The sequence below is a fragment of the Diadema antillarum genome, unplaced genomic scaffold (assembly GCF_040938485.1).
Source record: "Diadema antillarum isolate AM-2024a unplaced genomic scaffold, OU_Dant_1.0 seq00001206_RagTag, whole genome shotgun sequence".
Taxonomy (NCBI): Eukaryota; Metazoa; Echinodermata; class Echinoidea; order Diadematoida; family Diadematidae; genus Diadema; species Diadema antillarum.
In genome coordinates this window covers 706682-723950 of record NW_027271999.1, presented here as the reverse complement: position 1 = coordinate 723950, position 17269 = coordinate 706682, and the positions used below count along the sequence as shown (strand labels likewise).

The following is a 17269-nucleotide window of genomic DNA, read 5'->3' as shown; positions in this document are numbered from 1 at the left end:
GTATGTAGCTGATTTGATGTTACACTATGTCATGACCTCGTGTTGTCAAAATATGTGTCAGTTATTAGTAACAGAAGGCTCTAGTATCATTTTTGGTGGGGGGTGGGGAGGGGAAGGGATGGATTATAAGGGATTCATCCTATCACAGCTCCAGCTACCTAGACCCAGGTACCAGCTTGTGTGATCGCGGTCTATGCAGTGAAATACAGGCAGCCGATTTCTTCCTTTGGTAAGGTCCTTTTGTTATGCACATTGATGCCTGAAACTGCGGCATCATTTGAATTGAAGGCTCGCCCTTTCATGTGTACTGGAGTGTGCATTCGGCGCAAACAACAGCTCGCCCTCCCAATATATACCTGACATACCTGAGTAAGCAAATAACGACGAGCTCGGAGCCTGCTCCCCACGCTCGCAATGGTTGCTCCCAATTCAGTGGAGTTTGTTTAGCAGGCTAACTGTTGCCCCTCCGTCCGCCATGATGCCCTTTTTCAATCAAGGGGGCTTCAAAATGCTGTAATGCAACAATAGTGGAATGTGGCGTCTGCGACTCTAGACGAGAGGGACCAACAGTTAGCATTTTGCACTCCCACGGGCTGCCCTACGCAGTGCACAAGTGGACATTACTCAACAATTAATCATATGCATGGTGTATGCAGGAGCCCTGACTCACTGCTCACCGTGAACTGTATATCAGTTCTGTGGCGTTCAAAAATAGCCATTCGTTGCTACTCTCTCGTGCATATTCAGTGGAATTTAAGCTGCTGGTGAGATTGGTGCTTTACCTCAGCTGTGATCAGAGCTTCGGTGTTTATAAAAGCCCAAGTGCGCGGTGGTGTATCGGGTAAGTTGACCCAATAACTTGTAGCATGGATCTGTTTCCTTCCCTGGCCCCCATGGGCACAATGCTCTTTTGGCTAAGCCCTGTTCATGCATTTTTCCTGACAATGGGCTTCTCCTTTTGAGCTGACAGGGGCTCGGCTTTCTCTAGATCACAGCCAGTAATGGTGAGATCCCTGCATTCAGCAGCTTGTTTGAATGGATGAACTCTGTGAGCTGCCATTCGTAGCAAGCAGCCACTGAATGCCTGATCACTCACCACACGCATGAACACGACGCCAACTGTCAAATAAACAACATGAGTGACCATTGCACGTTTGAAGCACTGTGTTCATTTGTAGTAACATTTTATCATCTTGAATGATTATCTTACTGCCATTATTAGTTGGAGCAACACTTAAGATACAAGATGTGGCATTCTGTTTATATTTTAGTATGAAAGTAAAATGAAGGACTATGCCATTGAGTACAAAAATATAATGATTAGAGGGCCCATTCACATAATGCATATATAGTGCTGTTTACTCACCAGAGCTGGCATAGAAATTGTTCATTGTCATTATTGTTTGAACTGTCTACGTAATGTTGTGAACAGTTGATGGATATGTGAGGCATTGAATATGACATGATAAGCAGAATATCTTCCAATATGATATAGTTTGAGTGCAGTTTTGTGCCAAGGTCCATTTCTACTAAATGCACAAGTATCAAGATGAGACAAGTGCAGATATATATTGAGCACTCAGTTGTTCATAGTATATTACTGTACATATGTGCATATTTGCCAGAGATCAGTGTTATACACAAAAAGGTGACCATCTACCGTGTGATATACACTGTGATGCCTATATAGTGAGTCTTCAATACTCAGTGATAGTGGGAAGAATAATATTGACAATTGAATGGCAGGGATAGGACTGCAATTAAACAAACTTATTGGCTTTTTGGGTGTTTCTTGTCATCAAATGACATTTGAAACATTACTCATCATGAGTTACTGTGTTGAGGGAACACACTCTCACACACACTGTGCACAGATGTTTAACATAACTTGTTTACAAAGACAGATTAAGTACAGTCAACAACATTCTTACAGTATGGATCACCCAATTCAAAACATTATGCATACCTGCCTATTTGTTTTGAATGCTTCTCCTTTTAGAAGAGGTAAAGATATCTCAAATATACAGTAGCTGTGTATGTTCGTTTGTACTATATTTTTGTTCATTTGTATTCTCTTTGTTTTCTGCGGCAGGAAAGTTGTTTCAACATAATCTAGTTCACATATTGTTGAAAGATGTGTATCAGCCTCTAATCCTTCCTTGCTCCAAGATGCTTTGTGTATGCACTGGAAAAAGATAAAGAAAAATATTTTGTTGCATACGTATGTTTGAGTTTTGCACAACCAATGGAATCACAAGATTCACCCAAACAGAGCATACTTTCTGCATGATGGAGCTACATTGTTGTACACTAGCTCCATGCTCCTTGTGACATTCAGACAGAGTTTTGGTTGAATTTTGATGGGCTGAAAAAGAGTGGACAATTGTTTTTACAACCCCATATCTAGTTTTATTAGCAATGCAGTAGCATAGAAGTATTTTATGAGTTGCTTTCAATATTTTGCTATCTCGTATGTTTGTAATTTGTGAATGAAAAAAAAAAGGACATTCCTCACACCGGTTTGATGTTGACTTTTCACTTATTAAAATCTGTCTTTGCTTACAGGTTATTTTGAGAGTGAACATTGAGATATTATGCACAAATTTCTCAATTGAAATCTTACATATTCAACCAGCCAAAATCTTGAATTTGATATCATTTAACATAAAAAGCTTTGCAACACATTGGAGATTATGGGGTCAAAGAAAGCTGTTAGATCATTATTTTGTTTGCGATGAATTTTAGATATTTGATTTGTAATTCATTGATTTGCAAGGACTTCAACATATTCGTTTTCCTCAGAGTGCAAATTGAAGTCCATACAATAAAAAATGTACATGTAGTCTTTGCAAGGGCTGGTTTTCCATAACAATCTTGAGTTTTAGTTCCATGTTGGGAAATTTTTTTTTTAATCATTTACAATACTTGAAGGATTTCAACTTGTAGATTACTTTACAAAAATAAGGCCTGATTAATTATCTAGTTGTCCAAACTACACATAAAAGTAACATATTCATGATGTGAGCAAAGATATTTAGTGTGATGAAATTTATTTCTTAACTTGAATAGTATAGTGTGGCATTATTCAGCACATGTCTTGATGTACACATACATTTGTACAACTGTTGACCTCTCCTTCTCTTTGATAAGAATATTACAGAAATTGCAAGTTATAATTTCAAAGGTCCTGTTTACCTTTGGGAACAGTGATTTAAAATTTCTTCAACTTAAGGTATGACATTTAATGCATATGTGTAGGTCTGTTGTACCACAAAACATCCTATCATATAAATTTTCGTGATAAAGCCTAAAATATAAGGAGATCATCTGTATTTTTCTCAATAAACCGTAACTGTAGATGGTTTAGTCTGGGAACATTTTTATCATTATTCACATTTTGTATATATTTAACAATACATTGACACTTAACATTGATTTTACTGATTCAAATTTTTACAGTGGTTGTTTCAACCCCTAACTCACATTTCAGAACTATTTTAAAGCACTAATGCTGGGTTTTTGTTTCATCTGCAAATGGTAAATTATGCCTTTAACTCTCAAGGACAATATTTAGAGCAAATGAAGACCTTCCTCCATGGGCTTATGATGTGCATTTATTTATCTCTGTCTCCGAGGAGTATTTGAAGTACATTTTACATCAAGTCTTGCCTATCCATGCAGGTTCAGAGTTTTTGAAGAGCTGTGCATCATTCTCTTCATACGCAACAATAAATGCACAAACACTAGTGGCAACAGATGGAATACTCAAAGATGAAGGGTTGTTGACATACGCTTTTAGCTACTGTGGAAATGACAGTGGTTGTATGGTGCAATTGTAGGGCTCCTGCTTTCTGCAAGTCTGTGTCATTACAGACCTGCATGGCTTTCCTTCAGATTCCCAGTTTGCCAAATTGAGGGAGAGAGAGGTCTGAGATGGAGTCGAATGGAAACGGTTCCCATGACAACGGAATATGCTGTGGGCGTAGTGTAAACATGGCTACAATAAGTAGCTGAATGAAGCTGTGGTCAAGCGTGAGCAGAGGTCAGGGCTTGAGGTGGATTTTTAGCTTGCCCATCGACAGAAAAGAGGGAAAAGGTACCATTCCGAATTGGACATTTTGACCAAGTGGAAATGCATATTCAAAAATTAATGAAACAATATTTATTTTTTTATGAAAGGAAACCTACCAATGTCAGTAAAATACATTACCAAACATGTATACAGGTACTGTTTTTTTTTTTAGATCAGTCACTAGGCGAAGATGTTCTATCATGAATACATGCCTCAAAAGAGTTTTGTATTTAAACTATAGGTGCATGCAATTATAAATAAAAGTGTCAATACCTTTACTCTTTAGGAACACTGTGTTAAGGGCATGGTAAGTGAAAGATATATCTCACCGAGGCAGCTGCAGTCATTAGGAAATGGCCTAACTAACTTTTCGGGCTTTCTTTAATATGAGTCTCATATCTTTCTTTCTTTTTTCCTGACAGAAATAGCCATGCAGAGTTCAGTTTAAGTTCAAGTTAAGTGGGGCACAATGTCAGCTAAACCCCCCTGTGTAACAGGACAGACACCCCCTCCTCCCCCCCCCCCCCCCCCCAATCGTAGAGCAAGAAAAAGCATAGTATTGACAGGATTATGGCTATTCTTTCACAAATATCAGCCCAGACATGTCACGGGTGAGCTACTGTTCGCGGATGTCATTACGGTAAACAGAGTAAACATGCGTGATGGATGGTATCTGTTATCGGGGAGAAGTATTCGACATTTTTGTGCCATTGTTTGTTGTATGGAATACCATGGTGCCATGGTATTCCTTTTTTTTTTCTTGTCGTAATTTTTTTTGTCGTTGCCCATGGGGCAGTGTCAGAGAAACACTATCCACAATGGTGCCAGAGTGCAAGAGAAAAGGAGAGAATTCTGACAATCACAAACATTAGCTTGATAAGCCAAGTAGGGCTACAGAACATTATAGCCCTACTTGAAAACTGGGGTTTTACAGCTCTGTCAGGTCTCTCTGTTTTCATAAAGATTTATATCTTTATCATCAGGATTAAAGACAAAAAGAAATGATTTCCATTTGTTTTGTGTTTTTTTAACATTTTCATGTGTGTTGTCAGAATCATGGTTGAGCATAGCATTGCAGCATTGTAAGAAAAAAATCCTGAGACAGGCTTTATGAACAGAAGATCACTTTGCAGATTGTCTGAGGTGTGTTGCAAGTATACCTAATGTCATATGTATTCTGGAAAGGTAAACCTGCTAAATGACAATTCTTCGATAAAAAGGTCCCCCCCCCCCCCCCCCCGAAACAACCCCTCTCTCCCTGTCCCCCCCCCCAAAAAAAAAACAAAAAAAAACAAAAAAAAAAAACAAAACCCAAAACAAACAAACAAACAAACACACACACACACACACCACTCTTGCTATATAGACCTCATTGCTGGAAGGGTGCCTTCCAGAAAATCCAAATTTGTGAGGCTAGAATCTTTACGTGTATGTGTATATTGGCATCAATAATTGGGATGTGCTGTATCTATGATACAAGTACTGGACACATCTACATATGAAACAAAAATGGCATACCTCAAATGAGCAAAATTGTATACTGGGAGAGATTTGTGGTGTGTAGAGCACTAGGGAGTGTTTTAATCCCCCTCCCAGTGTAGACTTTCTGCATTGTATACTGTTGTCGATAATAATCATTGTCAAAATGATGATTATTTATCATAACTTTCATGAAGGCAGGTCATACTCGGTCTGTTTTCATAGTTGTAAAGTGAAATTCAAGTTAGACAATACATCTTTTTTCTCACAGTTTCTAGTGTATACTCAAGTATTCTGATTCCCTCCATGTACTACAAGTGATCGTGTGAAAGCAGAGTGCAACAAACTCGACACAACACCACCATTGCTTCATTCATCACAGCCCCGGTCCAGTCGTTCTTGATTAATCACCGATCTCAAAATGTGTTGTACCATCAAAGGGTTCAAGCTTTGTTGTCACGCCTTCCTGCTTTAAAAGTTCATGACATCCAGCGAGGCACGCAAACAGCTCTTTGATAGGCAAGATGGTACGAGAGTCATCTCACACGTTTCATATGAAATATATGCAAATCTGAGAGAAAACTATGCAGCCAGAGTGCAAGCGAAACTCGTTCAAGCAATTCCTGGGCATCTTTGTTCACCATATGATCAAAGGGTTCACGTAAAGTTGTCAGCAATTAATTGGAGTTATCAAGTTCATGACCTGAGAATCTGTTATCCCCCCATACACACAAACACAAACAGAGACACAGACAAACACTCATGTACACCCTAATGAATGAGAGGTACAAACCACAACATATTTGTTTAAATTTGGGAGTCATTACACAGGTGTGAATTGGACTATGCAGAGCATTTCCTTTCCTGGGTCTCCCTGAACTTTGCAGTAAGTTCAAAATTTCAGTTATTCTGTGAATGCAAATGTTTGGCTGGAATGTGCTATCTTTGTTCCTGTGTGCTTTTAAAGCTTTGTCTTTAACCAGTGAGTTCTTTTTTTTATCTTCCTCTCCTTCTCTCCGTTCCTTCATTCTGTTTTTCATCCTCATTGTCATCTACATTGTATATCATCAAAGTGCCTAAACTGCTACTTCTGTTGTGTTGCTAATGATTGTGATGATAATAATAATGATGATGATTTTAAATGAAAATTATAAGAGCATTATGACAAGAGAAGTACATAGTCCTAACAGTATTATGATAATGATAGTTACGGCTGTTATCATTGCCTTGGAATGTTTGTTCTTAAGTAGAACAAAATATCAGCTTGGATCATAAGGAGCAGCCATCACATGATTCACTCTCCTACTCATCAGTATTCAACACGAACACCTCCAGAGTTTGACAGCGGTCTTTTCTCAGTGCGTTGTTTACCAGCCAGTCATTGTGTATCAATTACACATATGTGTCACATTTTTAACCGCCCTTCTCTGATGCTTGGCGTGGGCTGGCTGTAACAAGCATCCCAGCAGAGTTTGCTAATTAATTAGGATGAGTCTGTAGGACAAACATGGGTCCAGCTATCTCGGTACACAAGGGAGTGGTGGAGATGAGAATGTGATTCAAGGGACAGATAACAGGGTGGGTTGTTCCAAAGCACAGGCGAGATTTGATGAACACCTTGCAAGCAGAATAAGTAGAACATGAGTGATGCAACTCTTTGGTGTTCTGTAAAAATTTGTTTGCCTTTTTGCGCTGCCAGGATCATGCTTGATTTGCTTAGCACACTTGTACATGATATAAGAAATGATTATATAAGTTTGTACATTTGCCCTAATTCAAATCTTTTTGTACTATCAAAGTATATTTCAGTATTTTCCGTTGGGCTACTGAATGGCATGATTATCCAGGGGACAGTGTAATGGAATGGTTTTACCCACCCACTCTCATGAATGTCAAAGAACGTCTTTGTATTCCTTATTTTTTTTATGTAAACAGTTATTTCAACCTGAGTTACATAGTTTAAATCAACTATCATATAGAGCTGACACTAATATGGGAATGATGGGAATGGAAATGGATTTCGTGTTTTGGTGACATCATGTCTTGATGCCTTGAAGTATTAATTCATATCACTATGCCAGATTTTAAGCAAATGCCTACATTGAAACAGGGAACCCTGTGATTTTTTGTTTTGTTTTTGTTTTAAAGACAATAGACCTATTTGATTTTAAAACACTGTAACTGATGTTGACATAATTGGGGGCTTCCAAAATCAGATGAAAAGATGATTCAGTGGGTTATGCAATGAGTCAGGAGTATTGCTATGTCAGTGCATTGTTATGCATACTGAACCCCCCCCCCCCCCCCATTACGGCTAAAATAGACATCAACATTTAAAAAAAAAGCACCCAAACTAAACAGGTCTGAACATTCTGTAGATTTTTTTTTCTTTTTTGTAGAAATTGTAGAAGTTGTTGAAGTTGCTATATGAAAACGAACCAAGCACAATTATATTTTGGATTGAGCTATCAAAAATTCTAAGACTTGTGCACTCAATGAATTTACTGCAGGAACAAAAAGGCAAGCAGAACTGAGTGCCATAATGCTGCAGAACTTCTGCAATTGCTCTTGATCATGTGCCAAGGCAGATGAGAAGAATTTTATTTCTTATGATTTCTGCAAGGCATGTCCTGATTTCAGTCAACCCATGTTTCATGCTCTCCTGTTGTTCCTTGGACGGCCTTTGTCAATAAATACCTCACACAGTGAAGGAGAGCTAATGAAAGAGATACTAAAGCTTTTCCAAGCGAGGCACTGTCCAAGAAGTATGAATAAGTGAGCGATCAGTTTAAAGGGCCTAAACTGCATATCAGCTTGAATGAAGAGCGGTACCAGTGTTCTGCACTCTGACTTGAATAAATATGTATCGATACAAATTTCGTATTTTGTCATGTTTTGGACATATACAATTTGTGTTTCACGAAAACAGTTGATACAAATGCTGCAGATCAGCCAAACTTTGGCCTACTTTGACGCAGTCCATTATAAATTGAGGATGCCTCTTTAAGTTCTTGGCTCTCGTAGATCCACAAAGGAAGTAGTTGTGGTGGTGGTTGAGGGGGGGGGGGATCTCCTTTCGGAGAAGGTCTATCAGGTATTTGTGAATGTAATAATTACATGATAACATTCCATTATTTGTCACATTGTAGCACCTTTTTTTTAATGCCATGTGTCATACTCCAAGTTTGAAGGCAGTAACTGCATGAAAACATTCCATTTTTGGTCACATTGAAGTGATTTCTTTTATTAATCATGTCATACCCCAAGAGGGCTTGATGCTATACTGCCCTGGAGCGTTCAAAGAAAACTGGGTACATATTAGAGATAGGAAGTTTTGTTTGTGTTGAGAAGCAAACTGTTTGTGTCACACCCCAAAGAGCATAATTACGTGTTTGCATGCCTGTGGTAAAATTCATTCTCAACAAGAATGGGCTGAAAATTCAGCAAGAACTAATTCTGCACTGTGAAACTTGTACAGAACAGTCAGAGAGTGAGCAGCAATTTGCTACACATATTACAAGCATTTACTGTGTGTACTCTGTCTCTGCATATTTTGTGAGTTTTTTTGTTTTCACAAATTTGGTGAGTCAGTTGCTATTCACGAATTTAAAAACATTCAGAAATGTTAGCTCTGATCCTGACATGAATTTGACGTGCACACATGCATTTCTTCATTTCTTAATTTGCATTGAACAAATTCAACCTTTATTGTCTGCAAGTCCCAATTCACACACACACACAAAAGAAAATAAAAAAATAGACTTGCTAAATATCCCATGACAAATACAGTATGATTAGCAGCATAATGCAACATAGCTTGTGCTCTGCTTATGAGCCCGAACCTTTCTTGCCTGTTGTTGATATATTCATAAACACTCTTTGTTCAACTGTCGTTATCTTGACTATAGCTGCTGTCTGTCTGTCCATCTTTTTGTCTTTCTCTCTATTTGCACTATAGACTAAACTGCTTTCTGTCTGTCTGTCTGTCCATTCGTTTTCTTTTTGCTTGTTTCTCTTTTTACTTTAGACAGGACATCTTTAGGACCTGTTTGTGTGGGTTTTTTTTTTCCCTCATATCCTTTCCACTTGTTTATACAGTAGTCTCTATAGAGGTGAAGGATATACACTCTGTACATGTATGTATGCAATGAAGTTGAAAATTGTACTGTTCATTTTTTTTTCTTCAGATTCAGTCGCTATATTATAGGAGAAGCAAAATAAACTGAGGAATTTAGGAAATGCAGAACTTTTTGGTGTCAAATTCAGGTTAGAGACATTGAGCCATGCTGTTTTTGATGTCCGAGATGGAATCTGAAATTGAAAAAAAAAGAAGAAGTGTAGAACTTCAGTAGAGCATTGAATTCTATAGCCATTCATATCAAAGAATGAAATTATTCCCTTGACCTCACCTGTTATTCTTGTTGTGGTATTTTGATGGCCTACCGACCCTGCACTAAATTCAGAGCTCCCAGTTTCATACGGCCAACGTCAATTGGGCAGACTTCCGCTTGCGGTGAGGGTAGGGATTCAGGAGGAAGGTAGGATGTGGACCCCTTTTTTGATTGGACTGAAGTGGTACTTGGTACTTGTGTTGCATTCAGCTGAGATTTGCCCCATTTGGAATCATCTAATTTAAGAGCATTTGAATAGTGCAAGCAGACAATTAAATCACTTGTTAGCGCTCTACTCTACGTGATGTCACGTTGTACATATTGTGTGTGAAGGACCCCCCTGCTTGCTTCCTGCATTATCTACCCCGATGAGTCCATTGCTTCACTGTTCACACTTCAGGGGGTTACATGGAATCTGGGTGAAATGGTGATATCAAACTTTAAAGGTAAAATGGATTGCCTGAAAGTCAAAACTTATTGTCCAAGGTTTAGATACCTTAAAATGCACTATGGGGTTTGTGAAGGAATAACAGGAAAAAATATGTCAACTGCAGTATTTTAAGCCTCTCCAGCAAGTTCATGAAATAACAAGCAGAAATGATAGTATATGGAGGTGAGTTTTTTTTTTGTACTCCTCTTTTATCGGTCACTGCAAGCCTGCTCAGTGAAATTTACAATAAAATGATGCTCCTTTTCTATCTGTACATATCGAAGATTATTTAAAAGACAAATGCGACATAGGTCCTACATGGTTCTGTTCAAATTTTGAGAAGTGACACTCATCGTTCTGATGCCAACCGCATCATGCACTTGGACAAAAGCCAGACTGATGTGAGGATAAACTACACACTGTACAAATAAGGGATCCTTGCTGTAATAGTGGAGCTCGAATGGAATACCCGTACTTCAAACTGCACCCTTATCATTTATGAGAAATTGGGTTAATCTTTGAAGAATTTCCTCTTTTGATGTGTATTCCATAGATGCAACATTGTTGGTGGAAGGGAAAAAAAGAGACCCATATATGATAATAGCCTGCTTTTATGTCATACAGAGTATGTAGGGCTTACATTCACAGTTTAACCACAGCAATAGTATTTTTTAAAGTACACCTCCAGGGAAGGGAAGACTTTGCTTAATATCAGTTTTTGCTTTAAAAAAAAATGTGCTGAATGAAATATTTGTAGCACGCCTATGATTTCTGTGAAGAGGAAGAACCAAGAAATGATTAATGGTGTATGTGAAGTGCTTAATATTGTTTCTGCAATACTGGGACCATTGAACCAATACCGTTTTAAAGGAGCTTTCACTGCAGAATGATGAGTTTAGTGGTTGTGCTTGTAATGTATGCAGTGTAAATGTGCTGTCTTAGACCCCGTTTTCAGTGCGAGGCTCGGCCGCGGCCGAGCCCACCTTAATTTCAGTGTAAACGCGCAAAAGGCCAAATGCGGGGCAAAAATTGGCCGCGCATTTGGCCACGCTCTGGAGGTGGTCTCAGCCGCGGCTGAGCCACGGCCGAGCCGCGGCCGAGCCCAGCCTTTTCTCAGTGTAAATGTAAACTGGGCCAAATGCGCGGCCAATTTTAGTCTGGCTTCCAAACCCTCTGCCCGTACTATTTCGTTATTCAGGATATTAACCCCCTCAACGTCGAAAACTAGTATAGTTTAAGGTGGTTTTGTCCTGCAAAGGATTTTTCCTTCGGCAAAGGCCTTTGCCCAAATGGCGACTTCATCGCCACGGAATCCAGTTGGCAAAGGGTCTGAAAACCAGACTATACCAAATTGCGTTTGTTTACAAGCAGAGCGCCACTAAGACAAAATATTGAAAGGTTTGAAGTAAAAGCGCGGCCGAGCCTGACAGTGTAAACGGACAAAATTGTGGGGTTCCGCCCCGCAATTGAGGCTGGGTTCGGCCGCGGCTCGGCCCAGCCCCGCACTGTAAACGGGGTCTTATATCTCTTAGCACTTTCAGAAAGACACTGGTGGTAAAACATGGTGGGAAAAATGAATATAGGGCCCTTCTGCTTACTTGTCCGGCCATGCAGACTTTCATTTTATATGAATAGATATTAATTATGGTGGACCATGCAAACTGATGATTTTATTGATGACTAAGCCATGGCGTTTCTGACAAACAGACACCAAATGCAATGTGAAGGACTGCTACAGTAGCACTGTGTAACCTTATGATTTGACACAGCGATGCACAAAGATCCATTCTTAATTAAGGTTTGAAGTCTAGAAGATTTCCTTCAACTTCTAATTGTCGCCCTCATTACTTTGGTTCCGCTTTTTGGAAATGTGGAAAACATATTACTCATAGAAAAGTTTGAATGGGCATGTCAGCATACAAGTCACTTACCATCAGCAGCAACGCAGGGAATTTCAAGTAGCATGATGCTACAGATACTGTTCTTAAAAAAAAATGAAATCATGGGCAGCACGCACACATGCACAAAAGGTATAGACTAGCTATTATCATTTTAATCATGCCCAGAGGCAAGAAGACATGGATATGTTACAATCATGGGATATTACCCTACGACAGCTGATATCATCACATCACAACGTCTACAACTGTATGTTTGCAGCATGAAAGAAAATAATAAAGGGACATTTATGTGTAGTTAAAGTGAGGAATGATCCCTAACTTGCACGCAAACGATGTTTGCTCTGACACAAAGAACAAAATGTGACAAGGGATATGGTATGGTATAAGATCTGACTGTCATGCTCCTAGACTACAATACTGTATTCAAGTCGAGTTTGTTTTACCTGACATTCAGTTCATGTTCTCTTTTTTAAAAATTCAATTCAAATTTCCTTTTCATTCGTCAACAAAGCATAATGTATACTGTTTACTCTTTTTTTTTTAACAAGTGCATAATGTAGATGATATATTGTAAGATGAACAGAGTATACAGTAATAGCAAAAAGAATTGTCAATATATAGCAAACATTGCAATCATTCATGTAAGTGGATGATGAGCAAAAAACAACATTATTGTTTGTTTATTTTCCATCTGACAAGATGGCTAGATATTGTTGTCCATATTCAGTTGCACTAGCTCGTTTTTAAAATGGAGATTCAGTTGTATGCAAGGATGGGCTAAGATGAGGAAGTAGTAACAAATGTCAGCATTCCATAGAGAGAGATATGTTATTATGAATATTATGATTATCATTTTTTATTTTTAGTAGTATTAAGATTATTGATGTTCATATTTTTATTATTATTCTTGTCATTCTTGTTATTATTATCCTTAACAGTGCTTTTATTATTATTAGTTTTGTCGTTATCATTAGTATTTATTAGTATATATAGTAAAAATACCCTAGACATTGGAGGTCATCATGTTACAGCATCAATATATCAATGCAGTTCGATTTCCCATTTGTTGTTACCACTGAAATTTGATTTCATGAAGTGCTTTGTATGTGACACATCATTTAAAGGACAAGTTCACCTTCATAAACATAAGGATTGAGAGAATGTAGCAATATTAGTAGAACACATCATTGAAAGTTTGAGGAAAATCAGACAATCCGTTCAAAAGTTACGAATTTTTGAAGTTTTTGTGCAGTACCCGCTGGATGAGAAGACTACTGCAGTGTATGAATAATTTAGATGTCACATGCGTACAACAATATAAGGAAAATATAAAGAGAATTTCACAAAATTCCATCTGTTGAAAAAAGTATACATTCCCCTGACTCGTTACCGACAAATGTTATGGGTAATATTATTCCCCCTGCCTTTAGAAAGAGGCAAGTCAAGTGCTCTTTTATTATGCGAAAAAAGTGAAAATATGTTGAATTTTCTTTTACATTTTCTTTATACTGTTGTACGCATATGACTCACAAGCTGTAGTAGTCTCCTCATCCAGCGGTTCCAAGACAAAAATTTAAAAAATTCATAACTTTTGCATCGATTGTCCAATTTTCCTCAAACTTTCACTGATGTGTTCTACTAACATTGTTGCATTTTCTCAATCCTTATATTTATGAAGGTGAACTTGTCCTTTAAGACTTTAACTCTTAATGTGCCAGGCCCAAAACCCCTAACGTGCCAGAGGTTTTTACCTAACGCCAGAACGTTTCGAAACTGGACTGACAATGAAATTTAAAACTGCCATATCTCTGAAACTATTGACTGTTTTGAATTGAGTTCTACACAACATATATCAAGAAATGTTTGCTCTTTGGTGTCATGCAGTCAGTTTGCCACAATATCTATCTGAATCTGAAATATTGCAGAAATATTTGATACATCAAAAAAATTATTAGAAATTTTTGTGTAGTATGGAAAAAAAGAGTCAGTCTTGTTTTTTCTTCAATGGAATGCTCCCTTGACTCTGTGAGAAAGTTTTAGAGCAACATTTCCTCTTTCAAATGATAACAAAATTGCCTTCTAGAATTGTATGATTCCAAAGATACTAGCAGTTTATTTTGTCTTAGCAATTTCACTTTCTGCCTCAGTAATTCATTCCCAAATCTGAGTCCTTTAGTCCCAGATCCTGTATTTGAAACTAAAGTAATTGTCCCGGGCCCTGGAATAGTGTCTTTTGTCCACCTGAGAAGGAAGAACCTGCTAATCCTCCTTTTGTCTACGCGGACCGCGGGCGGGCGTACTCTATTGAAATCGGCAGGCCTTTGTCCACGCGCAATTCCTATGCTAGCGTGGGGACGATTAGTGACGTTCACCAAAACAAAAGGATGAAATACTTGACCGACGAACGAAAGCTGACCCTCTTTGAGGGACAAAATCAAAGCAGCTTCCCGCAGGACAGCGTCCAAGCGGAACAATGCGAGTGGAACCGCATAGACAATACACGCAGAGTCAATAGCATACACACGTGTGGTTTACCTATGAGACTTTTGATCCATACACATCTCGCAGAGGGTGCGCCCGCTGCGGATTTTCCCGATGTGAAAAAAATACATCTAGCTGAAAAATCATGTATTTACTCAAAATTTTCCTATGTAAGCATGCTCATATTTTTAGTGGAAGCGATGGCTTTGCTAATCAGCTACCAGTACATATCATTGGCAGTTGCTTGGTGTAACACATTACGGTACCACAAGAACTTAAATGATCAATGCTTTTCTCGCTGTTCTTAGTCGCCGATCGGCGACCATGGCACGTCAGGACTAAGGTCGCCGTTCGGCGACCATGGCACGTTAAGAGTTAATTCAACTTGATAGAAGTAATACTTTGCTCCCCCCCCCCCCCCATTCATATCAGGCAAAGGTGTCAATGGGCAGTATGGACTGCATTTGAGAAATAGGTTATTATACATATGTATAGTCATTGTGAATTTCAAATTCTATGACGTGTGCCTCCGAGTGATGCCTTCTTGTATTATCATCTAGATCTAAAAATTTATCTTCTTCATACTTATCCTCATTACATGTTTATCCAACACAATTCATTCTTTAATTACCCCATTGTGTAAAGGGCTTGGAATGCTCTAACACCATAGAGAACCTACTTCCGCTTTTTGATGCATTTGTAGCTACAGTGTACCAGGGAAACAACAAGAAGCCATGAAAGCTATATGGCTGTTGCAATGGTAGGTGCAGTTTTAGAACATACTATTACACACTTAAATTGAGTCTTTTGCAAGGGAACAGGTCCGAGTTGTACCCCTCTTTCATACTGGGCAGATTTCAGCAGGTACGCCGGCTGACATTCTTTAGTCCATAAAGTTCTTTGGTTTGACTCCACTTGAAGTACCCAAGAAACGCTCGTGAAAATTTGAGCAGCAATTACCCACCTCGTCGCCAGGGGGAACTCGCGATTGTTAAGCACAGATTTATCAGCAGACTTCGGTCAGAATGCTCACTGTCAAATCATTTAAAACACCGACAAAATTTGTGCATACTGCCACAATCAACCTGTGCTGTCAAGGGACATAATGCTTAGAGTGAACTGACATTGGTTGGTCACGTATTCATCTCTCTGTGGAATCAGTGGGATTTGAATGGGTAGCCGACGAGTAAAGTCAGTCTGGAAAGAGTATTAGGCTCTCAAGAACACCCAATTTCACAATCTAGTTCAATATTGTTTCTTGGGGAGGTGTGAAGACGAACCTGTCCTTTCTTTGAAAAGCTCTGGCTTATGATGGTGGGGGGGGGGGGGGAGATCCAGAGGCTCCAGGGTATTGTGCAGGCAGCTTTTTACAGGTACTGGTATTGATGTGAAATAGGTGCAGATGTAAAGAAATTGACTTTGTAAATTCCAGATTTGATTGCTGTTTTTACACCACCTACCTTTTCATCGGCCACTCCTGGGTAAAGTCAGACTGTTTGGGTTGTGAAGTGCACTGCTGCGAAAAGAAACAGTAAAGCTCTATGCGGTGGTAGTAATGACTTCTCAGATTTCTTGGGTAATGCTTGATTGCACATTGAATGTGAACATTATCCCAGTGAGTATGAGATTTGTGCAGCCAGTCATGTGAGAAAGCAATGCTACAAGCTGATGTCAACAGAAGATTTTTTTTTTTCATAACCTTTATTTATCTAGTTTACAAAACTTCCAGCAAGCGTTGTACCTCCTGCATACAATGAAATATGAAAGAGCTTATAACTGTAAAAAGTATTCAATGTTTATTAATTTGTTGGCTGTGGAAAAAGACAAACAATCTAAAAGGTATTAATAAAGGGTTGGTCCCATCTTTATTAGGATGACTTTGTTTTACTTTTTTATAATTTCTCCATCATTTCAAAACTGATTTTCATCAAATAAAAGTTTGATTCCTCTTAGAATTGTTGAATTGTATTCTGTCAAATTTTTTAAATTAATTGTTTCGAACTATCTTGTAAGTTCAAATCCGAATCCCCATCTCTCAACTGAAACTGTACCATCCCAAGAACTTAAATCCTCTGAAGTTAGCTACATGTACATGTAACTCTGAAGTTTAATAAGGATCACCATCTGAACGTAAGTCATCTTTTTGATTCTCCTGCTTGTTGCTGTAAATGTGTCTAAAAAAGAGAAAACCACACAAGACATTTGTAACACTTTTTGAAATGGGCAGCTTTCTTTTAATAGTGTGTTTGAGAATTTGTGACAACAGATTGGGGGGGGGGGGGGGTTGAGTCTTACCGTTAGTGGACTTTAGCCCTTTCTAAAAACTCGGATCTTCCACATGGTTGATGGAGCTTGTAAAGACACTAAAGTTTTCTCTGAGTGCAAAGCTGAAGATGGAAGTAAAACATTAACTCCATTTCCAGTTCGTCTTTGTACAAATAGTGTGTTCTTTTATTATCATTGTCATCTTTATTGTTATCATCCTTGCTATACATATCATTATTTAAGGTAGGCT

The 17269-nt window shown here is 38.5% G+C and overlaps 1 protein-coding gene across 1 annotated transcript in view; it reads left to right on the top strand.

Moving 5' to 3' along the window:
* The first annotated feature begins 393 nt into the window (after positions 1-393).
* The window catches only part of LOC139744733 (tight junction protein 1-like), an 86097-nt gene continuing 69221 nt past the window's right edge, over positions 394-17269 (top strand). Inside the window, exon 1 of the mRNA XM_071655156.1 lies at positions 394-841. The gene's annotated coding sequence lies outside the window, so the exon portion shown is untranslated. The remainder of the gene's footprint in view (positions 842-17269) is intronic.